Source organism: Petaurus breviceps, unplaced genomic scaffold (assembly GCF_028583685.1).
Source record: "Petaurus breviceps papuanus isolate PSGF00001 unplaced genomic scaffold, PetGlider_PUasm1.0 90731, whole genome shotgun sequence".
In the NCBI taxonomy this organism is placed as follows: Eukaryota; Metazoa; Chordata; class Mammalia; order Diprotodontia; family Petauridae; genus Petaurus; species Petaurus breviceps.
In genome coordinates, this window is record NW_027187325.1 from 2,100,875 (window position 1) to 2,113,482 (window position 12,608).

The window sequence follows — 12,608 nt, forward strand, 5'->3', positions numbered from 1 at the left end:
CAGGATGGTATGTAGAATTAGAAAATTTAAGTGTTGGAAGAGGTCTTATATAACATCCAATCCAAATCCTTCCTAAAGCAAACATTCTCCCTACAACCCAGCAAAAAAAGAACCGTCACTTTGCTTGAAGAACTCCAGTGATTGAGAACAACTTCATGAACCTCTCCAATATAATTTGGTAGGCCCTATGACTGACCATAGTCAATCATAGTCACCACAGATATTAAGACAAGCAATTTTTTTCAGAATTTATTTATTTTTAGTTTTCAGCATTCATTCATTTCCAAAAGATTTTGAGTTCCAAATATTCTCTCCACACCGAGATGACAAGCACTCTGATCACTCTCTCCCCCAGTCTGCCCTCTTATATATACACCCTTATCCCTATCTTTGCCCCCTTATCCCCTTATCCCTAATTTTCTTGTAGAGCAAGATGGATTCCTATACCCCATTGCCTGTATATCTTTTTAATAGTATTAATAATAGTATTTATATATTTTTAAAAATTTTGAATTTAAAACTTTGAATTCCAGATTCATTCCCTTCCTCCCTTGTCACCCACCCTTACTGGGAAGATAAGCAGTTCAGTATAGGTTGTATATGTGCAGCTAATGCAAAACATTAACATTGTAGATATATTGTAAAAGACTGACTATATTTCCCTCCATCCTATCCCACCTCCCACTTGTTCTATTCTCTACTTTGATCCTGTCCCTGTTCAAAAGTGGGTATTTGTAACTTCCCTTCCCCCCAGCCTGCCCTCCCTTCCATCATCCCCCCTCTCATCCACTTCCGCCCTACTCTCCCATAGGGTGAGATACCCTATTTAATGTGTATGTCTTTTCCTCCCTAAGACAAATACAATAAGAATAAGGTTTTACCTTTTTACCTTCCTGTTCTTCCCCTCTATTGTAACCATTTTGCTTTGCCTCTTCTATAAAAGATACTTTACCCCATTCTGTCTCTCCACATCTCCTCTCATTATATTACTCTCTCACTTCTTATTTTCACCTTTTAAGTATCATCCCTTCCTATTAAATTGGTCCTGTGACCTCTATCTATGTATACCTGTAAACATATATACATACATTCACATGTATTCATATGACAATATACCCTTCTATATAGACATATATTTAAATACCTTTCAAATATTTTCATATTGAGAAAAAGTTTTTCCAGTTACAATTTTCGTTTTTTTTTTCATCAAGAATATTTGAAAGTCCTCTATTCCATTGAATGACCATATTTTCCCCTGAAACATGATACTCAGTTTTGCTGGGTAGGTGATTCTTGGTTTTAATTCCAGCTCCTTTGCATTCTGGAATATCATATTCCAAGCCCTTTGATCCCTCAGTGTAGAAGCTGCAAGATGCTGTGTTATCCTGATTGTGTTTCTACAATATTCAAATTGTTTCTTCCTGGCTGCTTGTAATATTCTCTCCTCGATCTGGGAATTTTAGAACATGGCTATAATATTCCTAGGAGTTTTCTTTTTTGGGATCTTTTCCAGGAGGTGATCAGTGGATTCTTTCAACCTCTCTTTTGCCCTATGGTCCTAAAACATTAGGGCAGTTCTACTTAAGAATTTCTTCAACGATGATTTCTACGTTCCTTCTTTGATCATGGAATTCAGGTAGTCCAATCATTTTAAAATTATCTCTCCTGGATCTATTCTCCAGGTTAGTGGTTTTTCCGATGAGATATTTCACATTGCATTCTATTCTTTCATTTGTTTGGATCTGTTTAACATCATCTTGATTTCTCTAGCTTCCATTTGCTCCAAAATAATTCTGAAAGAATGATTCTCCTCATTGAGCTTTTGAGATCCTTTTTCCATCTGGCAAATTCAGCTTTTTAATGCATTCTTCTCCTCATTGCCTTTTTGAGCCTCTTTTGCCAACTGAGTCAGTCTGTTTTTTAAAGTATATTTTCCTCAGTCAGGCTCTTGACTCTCATTTCATAATTTTCTTGCAGTGTTCTCATTTCTCTTCCCAATTTTTCCTCTACTTCTTTAACCAGCTCATATTTTACTTGGATGCTTTTGGTATAGGAATTCTGAGTTCCCTGTCTTCCTCCTGTTCCATACTTTTGGTCCTTTTCGTTGCCAAAATAGGAGTATAAAGTTGGGGTAGTCTGTTTATTTTGCTTCCTTTGCCTGCTCATGTTGCCACTTAGTCAATTGACCTCTGTGCTTTTTGCCACAGTAGGACTCTGCCACCAGACAGGGGAGCTTCGTACCAAATTCTGGAGTTTTCTCAGCTGCCAAAGGTATTAGTTGGATGCCCTCTCTGAGGCCTCCACACACTCTGGCAAGGTGGTTGTACACCCCAGGACCTCCACCCTAGACCACAATCAAGATCCAAGCAGGTTAAAGCAAGAGCAATTACTCCTCAGACTGGTTGCTTGGTCCCCCTACACTCTGCAGGCCAGGAGCTGAAGCTGCAACGTGGGGGCTGCTGCAGGGCCATGGCTCCTCAGAGGCTTCTTGCCCTGGGGGAAGAGGCCAATGCCCTCCCAACTACTGGATTCCAAAATCCACACTGCACTGAATTCTCACTTTGTCATTCACATCTATGTGTTGATAATTATGGAAACTTCCACAGCTGCTGGTGATCTGGAGTCCCTCCAGCAGGTGGCTGGTCAGGCCGCCCTGGGGCTAAAACCTCAGGTTCCTGCTAGGCTGGGCTCGGCTCCCAGAGTGCTACAGCTGATTCTTGCTGGTCTGCCAGGCTGTCCTCAGTGGGAGATTAGCTTCTCTGTGTCATTTTGTGGGTTCTATAGCTCCAAATTTTGTTCAGACTTCCCTTTTACATGAATTGAGGGAGGTGGAAGCCTGAGCCCTGCAGAAGTCCTCTTTCTACTCCTCCATCTTGACTCCACCCCCAGACTAACAATTTTTCAAATCACATTATTCTGGATGTATCAAGCCCTGGGTCTCCACACAGCAATTAATGAACACTCAAATAAGAGTGGTTTGCAACTTCAATCAATTTAGGAAAATCTAGTAGATGAATAATAAGAATTATTCAGATTATATTATGAAGTTTATAAAAAAATCATTTGGTATGTATGAAAGGCTATTGAATAGCATGAACAAGAATTGCTCAGAATGTTCTATAATTGTATAAGTAGTAACCACATTGATGAAAATATTTTGTCCTTTAAAAACATATTACTATGTCCATCTGTTACCTAATTATCTATATACTTAATATGTATATATAAATGCATATATATATGTCAGTTTGGAAGAATAGGTGAAAGTAAATCTTAGTATATTTACTTAAAAAGGAATTTATTTTAAATGTTTTGGTAACTTTACAAAAGCCTTATTTTTTTGTGTTACCCTCAATAAAGATTGGATAAGGAATAAAGAGTCCTAAAAACAACAACAATAACAATAAAACACTCCATGATATCATTACTTTATGGGTCAATTTGAAATATTTCTGATTGGGGTTAGAACTACATAAGCCTGAATAAAATGAAATTAATGAATAAGTGAATGAATGAGTGAAAATAGTTATGTGCTTATTGTGTACCAGATATTGGGTTGAGTACTGGGGGCACAAATAAGAAAGTAAAGGTAGTTACCTTTAATGATGTTATATTCTTTTTTTTTTGGAGGGGGTAAGGCAGGACAATTGGGCTAAGTGACTTCACCAAAGTCACACAGGTAGCAAGTGTCTGAGACCAGATTTGAACTAAGGTTCTCCTGACTCCAGAGCCAGTGCTCTATTCATTGCACCATGTAGCTGCCCCTTTAAGTTCTAATAAATGTAAATAAGTAGAGAGAAAACTGAGTAAATGGAAGGAGAGGCCAACTCTTAGGAATAATGGTTGGCAGGGCATTATTTCCTATGTCTATGACCTTGGTTATACCACTTAGCTTCTCAGATCCTTGGTTTTCTTATCTATAACATGAGGAGTGTGGATTAGATATTATCTAAAATTCCTTTCTTGCTCTAAAGCCTATGATCCTACTTCTTTGAGGAAAAAAGAAAAGAAAATAGGTTCATAGACTGAACCTTGGGGACTTCCCACTATCATAGCCAAGTCAATTTAGACTTTAGGAGTTAGTTCAGAAGACATAGGATTTTGACGAAAACTTAAATAATGTAACTTCACGAAAGTTTGTTGTTTACACCAATAGAGTGAGGATGGGGATTCCTTCTATATACAAGGAGATGTTGTCATTTACCTGGATTCTCTTGGCCAAGATACTACATTTGTTATGGAAACCCATAGTTTCCTTTTTTTGAAGCAAGTGTTTGAGGAAATGAATACATAATCCATTTTTCTTAGCAAAACTAGCTTTTTAAAAGAAAATGTAATACATTTACCACAACAGTATTAAGTTAAACAAAGTATAACTCAAATAAGAACAATGTGTTTTAATACTTTCTGATCATAGAATCTGTTATGGCCCAGCAACTTGTTTAAGGTCATGAATTCTCAGAGTTCTCATCACAAATATAGTGCTCTTTCCATTGCATCATACTGAACTCCCTATTTTTATTGTTCTGTCAGGATACCTTACAGAATTAACTAAAGCAATATTAAATTCTTCTAAATGTTCTTCTCCATGGCCTGCATGTTTTGGTTGGGCTTGTTGCTAGCAAGGTTTTTTTTTTAAAAAAATCTTGTTTTCTCATTAATTTCTTTAGGAAATATACTTAGGTGATAATAAAAATGTTTCTCCAGTTTTCCCCAGTAGATCAGCTGGATATGCTTTCTTTGTTATAGTATCCAATCTCTATTAAAGTTGAATTTAAATCAAATATAACATTCCCATGTTTCTTCTTTCCTCACACAATTTTCTGGTTCATTCAGGAGATTTTGCGGAGTAGCAGATTAGCTTAATTTTTATGTGCATTTTTACAACTCCAAATTATAAGAAGGTTTGTTTGATTAAAATATATGTAATTTAAATATAATTTGTAGCATTCTTTCTATGAGAGAAAAAAAGACCCAACTTAACTCTACCTCTTTCTCCTGAAAATGCTCCTTCCCAACATATGCCAAAAATATCAAATATTCATATTTGATATTTTATCCCAGATGAAAACTCTGTTTAGTAATAATTAAATTTCTCTTCTGTATATCAGAGCAGTTGTATCCTCTTAAAATTGATTTTGATATTTTCCCCAAAATCCCTGGACCCAAGTAAATGAGAACAATGTTGAGTGGGAAATAGGATGATGGGGCATACCTTCTTTTCCCTAGAAAGGATAGCTCTTCTGCTGGTGATAACAATAGACAAGTAGGACATGGATTGGGTTGGGGGGAGCAATATGACCAGGAGCCCACAAATTCAAATAGACTAGGAGCATTTATTTACTTTCCCCTCTCATCTTCCTGTGTCAAGACATTTTCAAGGGACAGCATGGTACTACCCTTTGACACTCACAAAGGAACAAAAAAAATCTGATTTGTTTTGTTGAAGACAGCCTGGACCACCTAATAATGTTTATTCTTCATGATGAGTCTTCAAAGAACATAAGAACCAGCTGGGCACAACAGTCAACTTTGTGTATTACAAAGAACACAGCCCAGAAAAGGCAAAGAGACTACAATATTACAGGAAGGTTTTCTATTCCTTCCTCTCTTCCTTAAAAACTAGGATAGCAAATATTTGTGTTTGTGCTGATTGCTTCTTCACGTGGTCCTGATGCCAGTTGTGCAATGATGCGTACACCTGCCATAAAAAAGGAAGGAAACAAAAACTGAACAAAAGTTTCTTCTCCCTATTTCAAAAACTAAATGGTTCACTCTAAAGAAAAAAAGAAAACACATACAAAAGTTATTCCTGTGTAATACCTGGCGTTGAATAGGCCTTTCCAGGGCACCAGGTGGTTTATGTGGAACTGCAATGCATTTACCTATTGTATGTCTTCAAGAAGGTCATATGTTTCTTGTCAAGGAACAGTAAGTGTGGCATATAGCTGTTGAAATAACCTGCATGTCAAAGATGATTGCATTGCCTTCTATATTTCAGACAGTGAGGATCAAGTCAAAATGCTGCCTTTTCTAATTTGTTTCCAACCCCGTTACCTGTAAAATAAAATTTGTGTGCAAATCTATGATGTCTAAAATGGAGAGTTTTATTCATATTCTCAACTGATTCCTTTTTAGATGAAAAACAAAATCCAGATTTGCTTTAAAATGCATTTATAAGGGGTAGATGGATTGACTTTATTAAGAATGTTTCTCCTTCTTGGCTGTGCATGTTCTCTGTCATTGCCTAGCTATAATAAAAAATAAAGTTATACCATGAGAAGATGTTAAAGGTTTATATAGGACTAGACCAATGGTTCTCAAAGTGTAGACTAGGTAGCCTTGGATCCTATGACCTTTCAGTGAGTACACAGTATCAAAACCATCACCACCACCACCACCACCACCATTATCATTATCATTTTATTTTCTAATATGTAAATATTGATATAGTTCACATATTTCTTTGTGGGAATCCTTAATAATTTTGCAGAGTATAAAATGATCCTGGGAACAAAAGAATTTGAGAACTGCTGTTCTAAATCATTTTGTTTTTCCTCCTGGGATAATTGACTTTCTTTTATTTTTTATATATTTTTGGTTAAAAATAACTCCTTAATTTTAAAATCTAATGGCTTTTCCTCAAAAACTCAGCCTTCTTAATTTTCCTGCAACATTTGACCCTTCACTATTCTCCTTCTGGGTAATCTCTTCTCCTTATATTTTCATGATGCTGTTCTATTGTGGTTCTCCTCATTTTTGTCTGCTCCTTCTCAGTCTCCTTAGCTTAATCATCGTCAATATTACAACCATAATATCACTAGGGATATGCTCCAAGGATCTGTCCTAGCCCCTCTTCTCTGTTTTACCTGTATCTCACACTTGGTGAACTTATCAATGTTTATGGGTTTCAATCATAATTTCTAAGCAGATGACTCACAGTTCTGTCTATCCGTTCCAAGTCTATCATCTGAGTTATCCACAGAATTTCAAACTCAGGATTACAGAATTCATTAACTTTCTTTAAAATTCACTCTTCCTGAACTTTCTTTTTACTTTCAAGGTTACCACTTCAATGTCTTGTCATACTGAATTTCTGGCACCATTCTCATCCTCTATCATTCTCACTCACCCAATATATTCAAACTACTGCCAGACCTTGTCATTTGTACCCCCATTATATTACTATGTTTTCCTTTTTTCTCCATTTATGCAGTAACCACCTTAGTTCAGGTCCTCATTACCTCTTGCTTGGACTATTGCAACATCTTCCACAAATCCACAAAAAAAACATTATTAAAGCATAAATCTGATGTTGTCATTCCTTGATCAAGAAGTTTTAGTGACTTCCTTTTGCTCCTTGAATAAAATACAAGCTCATCTTTTTGACATTTAAAGTCCTTCATAGTGTGACTGCAACCTACATTTTCCAGACTAATTTCACATTACTCCCACTTTTTATGTTCTGGTAAAACTGGTCTATCTGCTGTTACCCAGACATGACATAGCATCTCTGAATTAGGAGCCTTTTTATATGCTGTCCCAAATACCCGGGTTGCTCTTCTTTTCACCTTTGCTTCTTGAAATCTCTACTCCCTGAAATATTCAGCTTAGGACTTACCTCTTACTAAAGGTCTTTTCTGTTCCCTCTCCCCTCTCAGCTTCAAATTTTCACTACTCTTCCTAAACTCTCTCTCTCTCTCTCTCTCTCTCTCTCTCTCTCTCTCACACACACACACACACACACACACACACTCCCTAAATCTTTGATTTACTTTAAAAATATTCTGCATCATCTTTGGGCATAGATTTCTTTCCTTCAGTAGAATATATACTCCTTTAGAGCTGAAATTGTTTAACTTTTGTTTCTGTATCCCCAATGCCTAAAATATAGAGAGCTTAAAAATATTTGTTGATTTGAGTTCAATTGCTTTCCTATTGCCTCTAGAATAAAATGCAGGCTTCTCAATCTGGCATTCAAGACTGCCCACAGTCTAATTCCAATTTGCCTTTTCAGGCTTACTTCATATCCCTCTTTCAAATACTGTACTTTTCCAGGTGAACCAGGTTCCTAAATACATCCTGAATTTGACATCCCATTCCCCCCTTTTATATACTTTCATGTCATCCTCTCTGACTATATTCTCCTCTCTCTTCTGCCTCTGTAAGTCTTTCTTCCTTTATGGATTAGTTTAGGTGTTGTCTCCTCTTTCAAGCTTTTATTTATATTTATCCTCTCTCTCCAAGTCATTAAGTCTGTCTTCCTGTAATTACCTTGTTTTTGCTTCTCTTGTATATATTATAGTCTAGATTCTAGACTACAGCTCTGATGAAATCTCTTTAAAGACTGGGACAACTTTGTTTTTTGTATTCCTAGTATTTAATAAATATTTGTAAAATTAAATTGAAATTAATTGAAACATAGAGTGGTGCCACATTTTGGAGGACTGAGATCAAAACAAAATATATAATACAGCAGCGTGAAAAGTCTAAGATTCTTAACACATATAGGATATCATCACTTTCATCATCTTCATCAAACAGGAGAGTAGAAAGAAAGAAACCTGATTTTTATTCAAAGGACCTAGTTTCAAATCACAGCTCTACTATTTGCTCTCTATGTGACCTTGTAAAAATCACAGTACCTGTCTGAGCTTCAGTTGTTCTTGTTTAAAATGAAGAGGTGGAAATAGAGGATCTAGTAAAGTTTCTTACAGCTTGAAATTTGTGTTCTTATGCCAATTCTGGGTAAATTAATTTACATTTTCACTCTGGGTTAACATTCAGACTTTTTTTTTGGTTCAATCTCTGTTCTTTAAAATCATACTACAGGGTGTCTAGGTGGTAGAGTGAGTAGAGTACTGGCACTGGAGTCAGGAGGACCTGAGTTCAAATCTGGCCTCAGACACTTAACAGTTACTAGCTGTGTGACTTTGGGCAAGTCACATAAACTCAATTACCCTCCAAAAAAGGCCAAAAAATCATACTACATTGATTCAGACACTTTTCTGACCTAATAAGTGAGCTTAATTGACCCTTTCTTTGATGAAGGACCTTACAGATCCTTCAAGGTCATCATTATCAATTCTCACTGTGAGGACTGGAGAGGAAAAATATGTGGGAGATAGGGTTCAGTCATTTGTAACTGAAAAATATGTCATAAAAATATTCTTGTCTTGCTTTTTTTTTGGAGGGGGGAAGGTAGGGCAAGTAGGGTTGTGACTTTGCCCAAGGTCACACGGCTAGTTTTGTGTTAAGTGTCTGAGGATGGATTTGAACTCAGGTCCTCCTGACTCCAAGGCTGGTGCTCTATTCACTGCACCACCTAGCTGCCCCCATTTTTTTCAACTAAATCTCAGTCTGCAACCTGTTTTCTTGACATTTGTCCCTTTCTCTTTAAAAGAGGAACAAGAAAAAAATACAATTCATTGAATGCTTACCAAATTTGATCTCATTTTCTTGAGGTTTATTCAATAATGAAAGAATAATTCACTTTGGCATATGGTATCAGATAAATCCGAGGGCCCCCATCTATGCTGAACAGCTCTACCCTCATTATCTTTCTCTTAATTGTATGACCTGCTAGTAATAGCAGAAAAAGTCCCATATTTTACAGTCATTAAGAATATGGGGGAGGTGGGCAGTGCAGCTAGGTGGCATGGTGGATAGAGCATCAGCCCTGAGATCAGGTGGACCTGAGTTCAAATCTGGCCTTAGACACTTACTCTGTGTGACCCCAGTCAAGTCACTTAACCCTGATTGCCTCAAAAACAAAAAGAACACAGTGGGAATGAATTGAGTAAGCATTATGTTGTAGAGAAGGCTACATTAAAAGTCAGCCAGATTTGGTTCAAATCCTGCCTCTCACCGAGACCCTGTGCTAGACTGGATGAGTCAAAGTCTCTAAGTGTCCTAGGTAACTCTTTACAATAAGAAATTAGAGAACATTTACTAATGTGTATTACTACAGAGACTTTCCACATTCGATGTCCTCTATATTAATTAAATTATAAGTCCAGACCAATTTTTTTTAATTTAATAAGTAAATAAATAAAGAGACAAAAATAAACAAATGAATATGTGAGCAAACATATGAATGAATGGAAAAATTACTGAGCAAACATACAAAAATGATAAATAGATAAAATTAATCAGTGATGTGAATGAGGTTACCAAATCCATTATTGAGCATATATTTTATTAGTTAGCATTGGGTATTCAGGGGAAAGGGGCAGTTAGGTGTTGCAATGCATAGAACGCTGAACCTAGAGTCTGGAAGACTCTCTAGTTTGGCTCTAATCTGCACATACTTATTAGCTGTGTGACCTTGGGCAAGTCAATTAACCCTGTTTGCCTCAATGTCCTCATCCGTAAAATGAACTGAAAAAGGAAATGTCAAACCACTCTGATATCTTTGCCCAGAAAACCCCAAATAGGTTTACAAAGAGATGGACGCCATGACATGACTGAACAACAAAAATTCAAAAATATGGACAAATAAAGAGGGTGTAGTTGGGAACAGGGAAGGAATTGACTATAAGCTAAAAACAAAGACAGAGAAACTGGTAGCATGCAGAAAACAAACAAACTACAACTTAGTTTTGCCCAGGAAAATTCCTGTAGGTAAGATTTAACTTGCCATGCACATTGCCAAGTATAAAGCTACATGCAGAGAGATGTTTAAGGAAGACTAAACAAAAAAACATATGGATTGATTGAATTTTCTGAATCACTTTGATAAAATACATCCTGAGAAGGAAAAAGGTATTTTTCAGCACATGACTGATCCATATTGCCTTTAACTTCCATCACATTCTTTAGGTGATTACTTAAGTCTCTCTTTTGTACTTAAGCTCAACTCCAAATAAAACTGAAATATCACTTGTAACATTTGGAAAACAGGAGTAAAAGTGTACAGCACAATTCTATTGAATGAAGTATCTCAGAGCTTAAAGGATCTTTACGGATCATCCTCCATGTAGGGAATCTGAAGCCCTGTGAAGTCAGAACTTTTTCTACTCTTCCATATTTCCTCTCAGTGAGTTAGACCAAAGGCCCCAAAGGGTCAAAGGTACTTGCCCAAGGTCACACCTTACAGCAAAACATCTGTCTGCCCCCAGTGGCCATCACCATTTTTTCCCCTTATATGACCTTATTTCATTTCTTGCTATTTCCAAACTATGCCCTCGGTATTCTGGTTTTCAATTCTTCCCAGTAGAAATTATACTCCTTCTACTGGACCCTAGGATCTGTTAAGTGAGCGATGGCATCATCTTGTATTGAATGAGGGTGCCAAATGAATTCCTGGATATCTCTAATGTATACCATAACTTACCCGACCACTCTTTCCAACTGTAGATCCTCAAGTATATTGTCTTTCCTTATTAGAATGTAGTGTCCTTGAAGAGAGAGTACATATTTCTTGATTGTATTTCTATTCCCTAGAATATAAACTCACTACCTAGTTGGTCCTTAATGAATGATAATTTATTGATATACTTCCTGTTGTAGCATTCATTTTTTCCACTGCTTGACCTTGCCTTCATCCCTTCTACCTAAAGAGGGAAGTATAAGCAATCATCTCTTATCATCAATCTTCCATGGAAAAGGTCAGTACTTTCTCTTTTTACCCCAAACTCCACCATTTTCTTGTCTAGACTGCTTGATTTGATATCCAAAACCTATATTTTAAAAAGCAGTTTTCTCTTCCACTAAGATGGCATTGGTAAAAAAAAGCACTGGACCTGGCTCCACAACTTTGACTTCTACAGGTGGGGTGGCCTCCAGCAAAGGAAAAGGAAATGCAGCTTGGGAGATTTGACCACAAAGCAAGTGTACATCAACAGACTGGCTATTCTGAAAATAATAAAACATTACATTACTAAGAAGGACAGGGGAATAAAGTTGTCCAGGAAGTACTTTTGGGTCTGATGTTGGGAGACAGATTTGAAATCACCTATTATTTTCCCTTTCCCCAACAACAACAGATGCTGATTCTGATGAAGTCCAATATCAGATGGAAATGATATGAATCTTTGTCAGATAAATAGCAATCATCTTCATGTTGATTGATACCAGTCTACATACTATGGCTATTTTGTCACCTGTCCTCTCCTGGATTCCCTATTCAGTTACCAACATGCAATTGAAGAGTCTATAGTTCTCATTTTGTATCCTATTAAAAAAAAAAGCTTCTCAAGGCTTTCCACCATTGAAGAAATACAGATTGACTCCTAAGCTGATAGAAGTTGGTAAAGAGAAAGAGTTTTTTTTTTTTTCTGAAGCATTGAAAAGTCAAATATCAACCACCTCCAATACATGTAAAAAATGACTATAAACAAACTAGCTACAGAACCCACAAAGTGACAGAGAGAAACAAATCTCCTGCTGAAGGAAGCCTGACAGGCTGGCAGGAAGGGGCCATAGCAGCATGATGGGAGCCAAGGGCAGTCCTATCTGAGCTGCAGTTTTAGCCCCAGCACTGCAGTGGTGAGCAGCATTTAGAGCAGACTTTACAAGAGTAAATCACCAGCAGCTGTGGTGGTTTCCAGACTTCTCAATCCATAAATGCCAAAGACAAAGTAAAAGGTCAGTATGGAACTTTGTTG

At 36.9% G+C, this 12,608-nt stretch overlaps 1 pseudogene; it reads left to right on the forward strand.

The window, feature by feature from the left end:
- The first annotated feature begins 11,716 nt into the window (after nt 1-11,716).
- LOC138145275 (eukaryotic translation initiation factor 3 subunit H pseudogene) lies at nt 11,717-12,331 on the forward strand (annotated as a pseudogene).
- Nucleotides 12,332-12,608: the final 277 nt, after the last annotated feature.